Source organism: Triturus cristatus, chromosome 9 (genome assembly GCF_964204655.1).
Source record: "Triturus cristatus chromosome 9, aTriCri1.1, whole genome shotgun sequence".
NCBI classification, from domain to species: domain Eukaryota; kingdom Metazoa; phylum Chordata; class Amphibia; order Caudata; family Salamandridae; genus Triturus; species Triturus cristatus.
Window position 1 is genome coordinate 701,915,917 of NC_140592.1, and position 13,814 is coordinate 701,929,730.

Genomic DNA, 13,814 nt, shown 5'->3' on the forward strand with positions numbered 1-13,814 from the left:
CCATGTTAATTGTGGCTGGCAATGGAGGACTATCTGCTGCTGCAGGAAGTTGGCATGCACACTATTTCATTTGTACCAGATGATGGTTAATGCAGTTAGTTACACATAGCTACATACATTAACTTTGTGACAATTAGTAGCAGGTCAAATGTGAATGTTTAGGTGTTTACTGTGGGTATGGAATGAAAATGCATACACAGTGGTAGTGCTCATACATTTATTTACAAATCATTTTACAATGTTAGATCTGTCATCATTGTGTGATCTTGTACAGCACTCATGCTTCTGTGAAAAAATTGTTTATGATGTGTTCCCTCCACCATGTTGCTGCAACTGATGTTCCAGTCCGATGGGGCTCCTCGTCTTCCTCCTCCTCATTGTCTTGCAGTTCCTGCTCCCCATTGTCATCAGCCCATGGCACATTTATTCTCACACATATGTTGTGCAATATGCAGCACACCAATATTATTTTGCACACCATAGGTGGCGAGCATAGCAATCGGCCCCCAGATAAATTAAGGCTCCTGAAACAAGATTATATAACTCCAAATGTCTGCTCAATGATGGACCGGATGCTGGTTAGGGCATGATTGTAGCTCTGCTGGGCTTTCATTTGTAGGTTTTTCAGAAGAGTCATGACCCACGGCATCAGAAAATATCCTTGGTCCGCTGCAAAGACACAATGTGTACAATTAGTTTATGTCTACATTTGTTTTATTATTATTATTGTTATACTGCATCAATAAAAAGACAGTTTGAAGCGTTAATAGACTTGTGTAAGCTTGGCGTCAACATTTAGCTATAGTTAGCATGCAGTAATTAATGATCCAACTCCCAAACAACCCAACTCCCCCCTCCCCAGACCTTCCCCCCTCCCCCTGGGTGCCTAACCTGCGAATTTACATCTATTGAACAAAGCACTAATCCCATCAACGGGATAAGACTGCCCTGTTAAGCAGTCAGTCGGTTAAACTAAGTATTCGTAGGTATTTAGAACAAGTCAATTCTGTAAATTCCTGGGAAAGTAGATCTATAAATGGGTTCCAGGACTCCCTGAATGTGTTTCCCTGCTGTCTAAGTATAGCCAAAAGCCTTTTCATCCCTAACAGATGCCATATGCGATGGAGCCACTGCCTATGTGTCGGGACCTTTACCGTCCCACAGAGCACCAGGATCGCTTAATGAACTGCTCCCAATGCTAGTGCTATATGCTTGCCTCGTTGGGATTTTAGGGGGTAAGTGAGGGGGTTGGGGAGGCCGAGAATCACAAACGAGGGAAAGTTGGGTGTCGCAGTATGTGTCAATATCTGATAGGATTTTCTCCCAAAAGCCATCCAGTCTGGGACACTCCCACAGAATGTGAACCAAGGTTCCCTGTCTGTCACACCCCCTCCAGCATCTGTCATCCCTGTCAGGGTTCCCCTTCTTTAGGTGTACTGGGGTAAGATACCAATATGTGGCAAGCTTTGTTGCTGTTTCTATACTAGCAGCAAATGGGGTGGTGTGCCTCACTCTGTAGTATATATCACACCACTCTTTCTGGGAGAGTGATCTTCCCAGCTCCCCTTCCGAACGGAGCTGAGAGGGCGACGTAACCACCCCCTCCTCCCCACCCTAGTGCCCATACAGCTCTGAGGTCAGGTGCCTGTCTGAGTCTTTCAGGAGAAGCTATTTCTCAAAGCTAGTGAGATGTCGCTGTGCCACCACCCTCACTATCGGCTGCATGATCTAGTGGCGTATCTGAGTGTATCTGTATTGTTCACTTTCTGGGATCTCGTATTCGTGCTTCAAATCCTTGAATTTCTTAGGCCCTTCATGGTCAAAGAAATGCCCAGTAGATCTGCATACTGCCCTCCACCACACAGAGAATGCAGTACTATCCATCCCTGGGGTAAACTCTCAATTTTCCTCTATGGGGGTGAGGACGGACGGAAAGGACGTTAGTCCAGCTCGTGTTGCCACCGTGTCCCAAACCCTTAAAGTGGGCACTGGAATAGCTGACAAATAAATATTAGTCGGGCGGCGAGCGCGGGCAATAAAGGGGATCTTCCACAACGCAGTGTTTGCTAGAGCCCTGTCCATAAATAACCATCCCTACTTGGATTCATGGCTAGACAACTCTACCAGATATCTAAGTTGTGATGCTTGGAAATACCGGGCAACGCATAGAATACCCAAACCCCCCTCCTCTGGGGGCCGCCAGCTATGGGCTCGACTCATCTGGGGGCACCGACCTGCCCACACACATTTTTGGAGAGCCTTCTGTAGGGTCTCTAGTGTACACTGTGGAGATCTTATCGGTAATGTTTGAAATTGGTACAAGATTCTGGAGAGGACCATCATCTTCAGCACAGCTATCCTGCCCATCTACGAGAGTGGATAGCGTTGCCAGTGCGCTAAGTCTTATTTAACTCTCCCAAGTAGCTCCTGATAGTTAAAAGAGACAATCTCCCGTATGGAGGGGGTCAGCTGGATGCCCAGGTATGTAACTAGGCCAGATGCCCAGCATATGGAGTGGTCTTGAGTTAAAAGTTCTTTGCTTTTTGGTGTTGTGCTAAGGCTCATTGCCTGGAATTTAGCCAGATTGATGTGAAAGCCAGAGACATCACCAAAATGTTTAACTTCTTCTAGAAAAGCTGGGAGGGCATCCCTTGGGTTTCCTAAGGCCACTATCACATCATCAGCATCGAGCATTATCTAGTGCTCCTCCCCTCAGAACTGTATGCCCGTAATCTCCTCACTATCCCGGACCCTTTGTGCAAATGGCTTCATATATAGAGCAAACAGAAGGGGGAAAAGCGGGCACCCCTGCTGTGTACCCCTACGTATCAGAAAGCGCTTGGAGTTTGTGCCATTTACACGGACTAGCGCACTTAGAGTGCCATAGCCACTAAGGATCCAGAAGCAGAAACGATCCCTCAGGCCAAAGCGTTTCAGCACCGCAGCTAGGTAAGGCCAATGCACTCAATCACACGGTTTCTCAGCATCGATAGAGAAAAGCATTGTCTCTTGAGGATAGCAGGTAGCTTTATCTATCAGATGAAATATTCTCTTGGTATTGTCTGAGCATTGTCTATGTGGGATGAATCCCGCTTGATCTGGCCCTATCAGTCCCGGTTACAGAGGAGCCAGTCGAGCCGCCAATACCCCCTTGAAAAGCTTTGCGTCCACATTCAGGAGTGAAATTGGGCAGTAAGAGACACACTGCCTTTTATCCTTGCCCTGCTTCGCTATGACTGTTACCAAAGCCCCCTTCATTGAGGGGGTAGGGATTCTGCCGCCAAGATCGAATTAAAGACCCTAGTGAGGAGAAGAACTAGCTTACAGAATAGTAGTTTATAAAACATTGCCAAAAAGCCATCTGGTCCAGGGGCTCTATGCTGTTGTAGTCTACAGATTACGAACATGACTTCTTCTATACAGATCGGTTTCTGTAGGTCTATCGCTTGTGTTTCGGTTAAGCACTCTACTTACGCTTCCTCTACGTACTGCGATATACCTCGATCAGAGAGGTCCTGTGCCGAATATAGCTCCCTGTAGAAAGTTCCAAATTGGGCTGCAATGGCCTCATCTCCCTCTATCACCTCTCCATTCGGCGTCCTCACAGCCTCCACTACATTCGCCTGGCACATTCCTTTAAGCATATTCGCAAGCATCCTACCACATTTATTTCCCCCCACATAGTAAGAGTGATTAAGTCTCAAGATCGAATATTCCACGCTATCGAGGTCTAGTCCTGCTAGCTGTTCCCTGGGAACTTTCCAGCTGGCACCAAACCCTTGGAGCCCCGGTTTGGTGGTGTATGCGCTCCAGTTCTCTAACCTGATGATGGAGCTGTGCTATCTTGTCCCGCCTCAATTTATTGTCAGCCGAGGCTATTGCGATTATTTTTCCCCTCAGTACGGCTTTCATGGTGTCACAAACTATAGACAGGACCTCTGTTGTGTCGTTGATTGCTAAATAGTCGTCTATCTCTTTCTCCTGCTTCGTGATCACCTCAGGTCTAAGGATGAGAGTCTCTCAGAGCCACCACGTCCGAGGTGGCTAGGCGTGGGCCGGGAGGGAAAGGTCTAACAGCACTGCAGAGTGATCTGATAATGATCGGGGTTCAATTTCGACCGACCGCATAGCCTGCTGCACCTCCTGCGAGCCCAGAAAGCAGTCTATCTGGGCGTAGGATTTATGTGTGTGAGAATAAAATGTGTAGTCCTGTGTGTTTGGGTGTGATGCCCTCCACAGATCCCAGAGGCCCATTTCCTGTAATCACAACACCTTCCCCGGACTAATAGCCCCCACTGTGCCCTGCCTGTGTGCTGAGCGGTCCCTATCGTTATTAAAACTATATTTAAGTCTCCTCCTATAATAACCCAACGATCCTGTGTTGATAACACCTCAGCCACTGCCCCACGTATAAAGGTTTCCAGGCCCTCATTGCGGGCATATATGTAGGTCAGTTCTATTGAGTGGTGGCCCAGCTGAATCCGATAGCTCAGCAGACGGCCCTTTATCTCAGCTATCTTGGAACCTATTTTCCCTCTGAACATGCAAAAGAGCAGGATAGCCACTCCTGCAGTCTTGCGCGGCATGGAAGAGAAATACTGCTGGGGATAGGCCTTAGATTTGAGTCTGTATAAATCTCTAGACTGGAGGCAAGTCTCTTACAGGAGGCAAACATTTGCTTGTGATTGCTCCAAATAGGATACAACAGCTCTTCTCTTAGTGGGGTTATTTAAGCCATTAACATGAAGAGTCAAGATCTTCAGGCTAAGCATGGTAACGGTCATACAGTAGAGCTAATGGAAAGGGTCCATCGTGATGAGCCTCTAGGCCCTTTCTACCTTCACTCCCTTTGATGGCGGGCTGTGGGCCTAAAGCGTATTGTGATATGGAATATCTCGAATGACAAAGTTGGCAACCAAACCCCTCCCCCCACCCCCCGAACAAGGAAACAACCCGAAAAACAAACTCCCAAAGTCTCTATGGCAGGGAAGGACAGACCTCTTCCTCTCCCAGCTTGATGGAATAGTCATTCATAGGGATGTGACTCAATCCTCTGAAAAACCTCCCCGGTTTCCCCTGCCCGACCACCCGAGCCCGCCCCCACCATGTAAGAAAAGAGGAACAATATACAAGTCCTCAAGCGGGATCATCGGTTGTCGTGCCCTCCACGAGCTTCTCAATCAGAGCTTTCCTCTCGGAGGCAATTGGCGCTGGGTCCGGGCCAGATACTCTCCACGGCATGAGGACTGTGTCGCTCTCTGCGAGTTAGGTTGATCACTTCCCTAGGAGTCAATTTGTAGTAGCTCACATGCTGTCACCAACGAGCGGACCTGGTGCAGCTGGTTCTGCCATCGGAAGATCTATCTGAAGGGGTGCCCCCAGGAATACGATACTCCTTGTTCTCTCAAGAATGACGTTACGGGGCAAAAATCCCTCCTCTTCTGGAGGGTGGATGCTGCGAGGCCCTGAAAGAGATGCAGCGCATGACCCTGGAAAATCACTAGCGATGAGGATCGAGCGTCTTTGAGGGAGAAGTTATTGACACACGTCAGGATATTTGGCGAAAGTGATGAGTTCGATCCCCATCTTCTGACTCTATGGGTTCTGTCAAGGCGGATCTCGCCCACCGGCGTGTCGCCTAGTATATGGGCAAATAATGCTGCTATGTCTCCTCCCTCCGCGTCACGTGGGGCTCCTCTAATATGTATGTTGTTCCTACGGGAACTTTTTTATCAGGTCCTCTGCGTGAGCATGTAAGTCAATTTGCTGCTCAGATAGCCTAATGATCTCCTGTTGAAATTGTTCTATCTCCTTGTCCCGGGACGTCTACCTTCCCTTGAGGGCATTCACTCTGTCCACTATATCAGTGACCTCCTTACGGACAGCTTCTAATTCATGGGTTAAGTCTCTCTTAACTGCTAGTAGGTCATCAAGAAGAGCTGAGAATAGCAACTTCAAGTACGGACGAGTGACCGGGGACTCCAGGTCTTCTCCAGTGGGGGAGGTGGTGTGACTCAAGCTCGATTGAGAAGTCCCTTCCTGACAGTTTCAATGGCATCTCATTGATAGTGGCCCCCTTCTTATTCCTTGTGGACGCCATCAGTCTGGTAGCGGATAATGTATGTTGGTGGGGGACAGGCTGTGCAAGTGCTGTCGTGGGGTGGTATGTCTAGGATGCTAGGATCAACAGTCTCTGACTGCCCACCTTTTTAAGCGCCAGACAGTCCAGCAAGCGGATGAATCAGGGCATATTCTGGGCCTGTGCCGCCCTTGTGGCACTTTTAACTTTACCTCCCTGAGGCCAGGTACACTATGGCATAGGCAGCAGGGGCCTGTCTTCTGTTCTCTTTGATCTGAGGCTGGAGCTTGACTAAGCAGTTTGCCTGATTGCATTTAGAGGTCTCGATTGATAAAGCTGCATACCGGGGAGAGTCCCGTCTTACCCCCGGTAGGTGCCAGTTTATATGCCCTCCATTGCCTCTCCAAGCCCGACGACCGACTCTTCAAACTGCTAGGGCAGCTGCCACTGGGATATTCAATGGGGCCCTCCTTCTTCGTCGTGCCCCTCTGGATTGACCGGGATGTTCCTCAGGCCACCTTTATAGGTGAGATAGGTGGCCTGGTCTGAGGGCCTCCCAGCGCCCCACGCAACCGATAAAGCTTCGGGCCATGCCGTCTGGCAGCCTGGGCTCTTCTTCTGCCTCCCTGTGATGCGATGTGCCCAGCTCCCTCCCGGGCGAGGCGGGGGCCTGCCACCATGGCATTGGTCAGCCGCGATGAGTGTAATCCTCCGGGGAGAGCCGGGGGCCGCCTTCACTAGGTTTGACACAGGCCGCCGTCCAGATTAGGCCCTCCCCGGTCCCCCACCCGGGGCGGTCAACTCCTCACCTCCCTCTGGTCTCAGACTCCGTCACTGCATCCAAGACCTTTTAGCTCTCACAGCAATCAGTGGGGGGTGTCATCTGTCTCCGTCAATCGCTTTCTGGATTGCCACCTTGTAGGCTGCACCTGTCTCACAGAGGCCGCACCACCGAAACGACTCCTGCAGGGACCCAAGACCGCTCCGATGCTCTTGGACGGGCGGGTACTGCCTGGCTACCACCACTTCAATCTGGCTACTCGTCGCCCCCCGGGTGCTAGAACTTCTCCAGTCATGATGGACTCTCGGTGGGGGGATGGGGCGAGTCTGCTGCTGGAATCTGGTCCGACCTGTCTTCAAGAGCCTCCACCTCTCTGGTCTCGATTAGGCCGCCGCCGAGGTCGGGCCCAACTCGGGCACCTCTGCAATCGGCCAAACCTCGAGCTTCTAGTGACACCTGACCCTCTCCAACGTTGCAGAGGGTCTGCTCTCGTTTCCCCAATGCCTCCGGCTTCTACTTACACCGCTGAGGCTTTGCTAGCGGGGGTATCGAGGGCTCAGGCTGGGCCGGAGCGGGAGAGACCGGTTTACGCGTCCTACCCTGATGCCATCTTGGCCATGCCCCCTTACAATTAGTTTAGAGTCATGACAAGGGATGGCCCAACATTCATATCCGTTCTGTTATGTGTTATGATTGACTCATACACCTTGCTTATTGTCAGAGACATGCTATGACATTGTGTGGCATATATGCATGTAAGGTTTGGAAATGACTGACACCGTGCTACACATACAGGTGTGCTGTCCACTGTAATTCACTTACTATGTGTCACACTGGTGAGAGCCAATGTCATGCAGGTGATGATTTGTCACCAGTAGGGAGAGGCAATTTGTGATTGAGTAGACACATCTCACATTCATCTAGTGTGTCTGTCATTGGATACTATTGCCATTCCACAACTGATACCTGTCTGATTTGACAACATGTAACAGGAAGCGGTGATGTGGGGCACTTCAGTCACACATATTTAGCATTGAGAGTTGCAGTAAACGTCGTTCAATGTGTACTACAATGGGAAGGATAGTGAGTGGATAGTGAGTGGATATAATGTGGGACATAATAGTGTACAAACAGCAGTGCGCAGTGTTCACTATGGTGACAGTTCACAAGGGGTTTGAGATATGTGTTACTAGTGCACTGTACAGTGCAAATGGTAGACTAACTACACTACAGTGCCACACTGCTTGTGGACAGTGTAGACTATATTTTCCACATGATACAGTGTCCAGGATTCTGTGTCTACTCTGGAAGAACCTGTGCAGCATTGCTTCAAGACAGGCACATTATTCCCAAGATGACTGTGTTGGCTGTCATGGGAGATGTAGTTTGTGCATGAGGCTGCACCTGCCTGCACAGTCTAGGGTCTTGGAGGACTGATGGAGCGGTTTGTGCACTACAAAACGGTGTGCACATATAATGTGATGTGTGTATATGATGAGTGATGTAATGTTGCATGGTAGACATGATCTTATGAGGTTCCGATATGACGATATTTCTGTTTCACGGGTCTGGGATACATCTCATGCCTCATGACCATGGGATTTACATGTGCACACACAGACTTGAGACAGGGATTGCCTTGCTTCAACAGGGTGTTTGTATGCTGCATTTTACATGGTGTTGCATTAGTGAGGCTGTTTGACACTATTGAATGCACACGCAGGGCCTCATGTAGCAGTTGTTGCCACTGGGCAGCTATGGATGTAATATGGCTGCGCTGACCTGCTTTCAAAGTGAAGGAGTGGAATGTGCCATATTTCAAACATACAGCACATGCACAGTTTGTGCGCATAGGGGCCATCACATGGTAGTGACTAGTGCCATCACTTCCTTTGCACCCCGATGCACATGTGTCAGCTTAGTGTCCTCACATTACGTCATGCTTTTAGAGACACATTTCTGCACCATAAAGCAACAATCTATGCAGTTCTTTCCTTCTGTGTCCTACAAAATGCAAGACACATACTCATTGGACATGAGAAAGATAAATGTAAATATGTATCCTCATTTCACCTCCCCTTGGGAGGCACACTATCTAGATGCAGTCCTAGGGTCCCTGAACATAGAGTGTGTGGAAATGTGTGATATCTTCATTGGTGTTGCATGGAAAAGACCACTGCAAGGCCCAAGGTACACATCCTTAACACTTAACTTTGCTGTGGCTTGCCTTACTGCATACCTATAAGGCCATGCAATGTCAACCAGACAGACTTTGCATTGCCATATTGATATGATTTGGGGATCTGTTCTACTAGAGCATCATGAAGTGATACTCCATTAGCACAGTTCACTTCTACATGTAGCCCACAGTGGCATAGGTGGGCTTGACATGTTTGACTTGTAGGATTGTGTTGCGCATATGCCTTGTAATATGGGACAAGTATGTAGGCCCACACCAACTACGTATGCACTGCTTATTCAACCCAAGACTAATATGTTATTGTATTCCCACATAATTGACTGTCATGTGCTTGAGATGTCCTTACCAGCCAGTAGGCCATTCCCAGAGGTTCCATTCTGGAAGCACTCATTGATGGTGGAATGTCGGAAAATGAAGGAGTCATGAGCACTGCCAGGGTACTTCGCAAGGACATTGATGAAGAGGACCCGATGGTTGACAATTGCCTGCACGCTCATGGAATAGGTGTGCTTCCTATTGCGGTAGATATGTGATGTAGCTGATGGAGGCACAAGTTGCACATGTGTGCAGTCCATTGTCTCTAACACATGTGGGAATCCTGCAATGGCATCATAGCCTTGCTTGCTCTCCTGTTGTCGCTGCGCTGTGTTGGGGAAGTAGAGGTACTGAGGTGTGAGGCTTATGATGACATCCAGGATGGAGGGGAGGGACCTTGAGAAGGATGGCTGGGATACTCTTGCCACTCTGGCTGTGGTAGATTGGAAAGTTTCAGTTACCAGCATGTGCAGGAGAGCCAGTAGCATGGCCTGCAGAGGTATGTTGGTGCAGCGATGCAATGTTGTCTGCAGCTTTCGTGCAATGTGATGCAGGAGGCAGACAATGGACTCCCTCCTGAGCCTGTAATGGGCAATGATCTCCTCCTCCCTGAGGTCAATGAGGGTTATCCTCTGGCAGTATGTCCACTCCCTTTTGGTGCGCTGCCTCTATGGTGATGGTGGTGGAGATGGACGTCTCCTTGATGTTCCGAGCTGCAATAGTAGTGGATCCATGGCGTAGTTGAGCTTGACAAAGTGATTTGGGTATGTTCTGCTTTTATACCAGTGTCCATGTGTCATTTTAACACCTGCTTTTTTGGAGCGGTAAAAAACTGCCTCTAATGGTACTTAACACCTGTTTTTCAAGCATAGTGCCATTTCCGAAAATCCTTGTACATATGACAGCGTCAGTTTTGCAATGCTTTTCCAGGGGAATGCCTAGCTTGCATATCATTACCCAAAAATGCCCCTAGCGGATCTGGCGAGGAATAAAATAGGCACAAGCAGTGAAAAAGTGACGCTAAAGGGCTCTAGCGTCACTTTGTAAATATGGCGCATATAACCAAAAACGCTGCAGTGTCAAAAAAAGACACCGCGGCAGTGTTAGCTCCTTGTAAATATGCTCCATAACGTGGTTTGATCAGACCAATGGAGACAAATCTTTTTTATTTGCAGCCGGCAAGGGGCAGAAGAAGCACAGTTCTGGTACCTTCAACAGCCAGGACAGGAACAGATCTGAATTCTGACCGAGGCAGATCTTGGCGGAACTTCCTTCACTTCCCCAGTGGTGGTGCCTTTTACTTGGACATTGCTATATACGTCCCGGAAATTGTTCAGTTTCTGTAATACAGCCAAACGTTCAAAGATGTCAAACAGTGATTCTGTCACCACTGTGCTGGTATTGTTGAGGTCTGAGATTCACATTCTTACCCTTAACATGATTTCATAAGGAGTACGACCACCCAGGGATTTTCTAGGCAACTGCGACCTTTAGCCTAGTACCCTTGCTGTTAAAGACCTGCTTTAAGTCATGGTTTTTTCTCTCCACATCCGCATTTTGCTCAGGATGGTATGGAGATGATTAACACAGGGTCACACACAAACTTCCTATGGCCTATTTGTAAGCCCTAGAACTAAACCCCAGACCCAGGGTGGAATTTAATGGGCCAACTACATATGTCCAGATGAAAACTCACAGGTCCTTTATAACAGTTCGGGTGTCAGCTGACCCCTGTGGCCATACCCATAGGAATTGAGAGCAGGAGTCCACTGCTACCAAGATGTAATTGTAAGTCCCATCCGATGACAGAGGGCCGCAGTGGTCCAGGTAATCATAGGCCTAAGGCTATTTTGAAATCAGTAGAGGTGTCTGTGGTGGACGTGCCACAGTCGACCCCTTCATCTGCTGGCATATGTCACATTTTAGAACAGAGTCCATGCCCTGTTTGTAAAGTCCGGGCCACCAGTGCTGCAATAATTATATTGTAGCAGCCACCCCTGCATGTGCAGATGCCGGACCCTCGTATACAGCTAGGATCAAACCCATCCTGAGATCAGTGAGTGGTATTACTCCAGGAACTGAGCATCTGGAATGTTTTATGCATTCAACTTGTAGGAGTACTTTCGGCAAATGGGTGTGGTTGCGTGCAGCATTGACAGCCACCATTATGTCTCTGTCTATCCTCGTACTTGAACTATTGATTGTAGCAACCTCAGCAGTGCTAGAATCAGCAGTGCTACAATCAGTCGACTTATTGCAATTGCGGCTTTATAAGCCATGGAATTCCGTACAATGTTTATACCAGCGCGTTGATGACTCAAAGTGTGCATTATATGAGTCTGTGACAAGCAATCTTTCAGCTTTGCCACTTGTTTCCAAAGCAGCTTGTGCTTTATTGTGCAACCCTTTGAGTCTCTGGATACGTTCTGGCTCCTATAATGTGGATATTCATTATAAGACTGGACATAATAAACCAAATTGCACACAGTATATGTGGGGAATCCTGGATCCTTATTTTCTAGTGTCAGTATTATAGCCCTACATTTGGCCAGCTGTGCAGTGCAGTTACCAATTAACTGCGTGTAAGTTTTCTCAGGGTGGAATTCTCCAATGTGCATGCATCCTTTCACAATAGCGCATGCTGCTGAGTATTAATGCTTTGTGCCTACGGCAGGCTGGCAGAACCATCAGTATAGGCAATGTATTCATAGTGTTCTAAAGGCATTATTTAATAAGGCAGAGGATATTCTTGTTCGTATTGCAGAGAGGCTTGTGTTTGTAGTGTCAAATCAACCTTGTACTCTTCATCTGTTGCGGTGAGCGAGTTAGCTCATTGTATCCATTGCGGATGTAGTGCCTTAGCTTTTGGAACGCTTGCTCTGGTAACGGCCTTTAAATTTGGCACTGGGGTATTGACAATGATGCATTTTCCTTGAGCTAGGGCTCGCTCTCTCACCACAGCAGTCTGTACTGCTATCAGTATTTCTTCTGTTGGTGCAAAACTCCTTTCAGCATTGGTGTATAAATGTGATTTATATATAAACGGTACTGTGTCACCTTCATTGAATGTGAAGTACGTATACCCTGATGTTCCTGCGATGACATGGATCACTAGGTTTGTCGTGTTCATACATTTGTAAGTGGTTTGAAGCTATCATGTCAGCTTGTAGGAATGCAAGATATTTGTATGTTACCGAGTCCAATGTGTACTAAAAAATTTGGAAGTATCAGGTCGTAGAATGGTTTAATCCATTCTATGTAATATGGAATGTAAGTTCTGCCAAAATGTAGAAATCCCAATGTGGATTGCAATCTCTTCAAAGTAGTTGGAAGTTGAAGTAGCGCATACTTCTCTAAGAAGTGTGTCACAAGGTTTTTGCCTTCACTTGACACCTCATATCCCAGAAAAAAACATTGAGATAAACAAGTTTTGATTTTTCAAATAAAATTTTTAGCCCGTGTGAGCAAGCTCCCAAAACTATGCAGTCCACTCTTGTCAAGTGCCCTGAAAGGTCACCATCCATTAAGTAAATGTCATTGACATAGGACAATGCCTGGTCATCAAAAGTTTGTAGTAGCTCTGTTACTCTGGCTGAGAACAGTCCCGGGCTGTTCTTGTACTCTTGGGGTAATCAACAGAAATGCCTCTGAGAACTGAGTGCTCTGATTGCGGTCATATAACTGCTTACAAGTGCTATATTTTGGCAGAAAAATCCATTTGAGATGTCTGAATTTGTTTTGTATTTCTTCTGCACTATGTTGTTCATTAATAAGCCACTGCGTGCATTTTGTACTGCAATGTGCGAGTGGCTGTTCATAAGTGTCTGTAGTCTAATACTAGATGGTATGAATAATCAGGTTTCATTTCGGGAAACAAGGGATTATTCATTGATGAGGTGCAACTTTCTATCACACCTTGGTATTCAAGTTGTTGGAGTAGTTCCCTAACTTGTTTTTTAGCTTAATGCTTTTGTAACGCCCTGAACGTCTCAGGATCGTTTAACAGACACGATAATGAGAACGCAACCACTTGTGAAGGTTTAGTTATTTTAATGAAGGCAAAAATACTACAAGGAATAAACAAAGGTTATAGTCACTGGAATCCTCCAGGCTTAGTACGTTACCAGCCCACAGCACGGATGGTCCTAACCGTCCTCTGCATATACGCCGATCCCGGCGTATGCCAACAGAGGGCAGAAATGAAATGGCCGACAATGCCAATCGGTAGGCTGTGAGGGGGCACGAAGAGTGTTGGGGAGAATCGAGGAGTCAGGGAAACACCCAGCCGGGGTCTCTACCTGAAGGGAGCAGCCGCTCAACCTCTTCCTCAGACTGCACCGGGACGCGGAGTCACCTCCTGGTGATGCGTCACCGATACCCCAATCACAAGCAAAGAAGACTGAACCGAGAGCAGCCGCTCGATCGATCCTGTGGACTTC

At 47.7% G+C, this 13,814-nt stretch overlaps 1 long non-coding RNA gene across 1 annotated transcript in view; it reads right to left on the reverse strand.

Moving 5' to 3' along the window:
- Positions 1–204: 204 nt before the first annotated feature.
- Positions 205–13,814, reverse strand: part of LOC146798544 (uncharacterized) — a 307,685-nt gene continuing 294,075 nt past the window's right edge. Inside the window, exon 3 of the long non-coding RNA XR_014969180.1 lies at positions 205–669. This is a non-coding gene — a long non-coding RNA (uncharacterized LOC146798544). The remainder of the gene's footprint in view (positions 670–13,814) is intronic.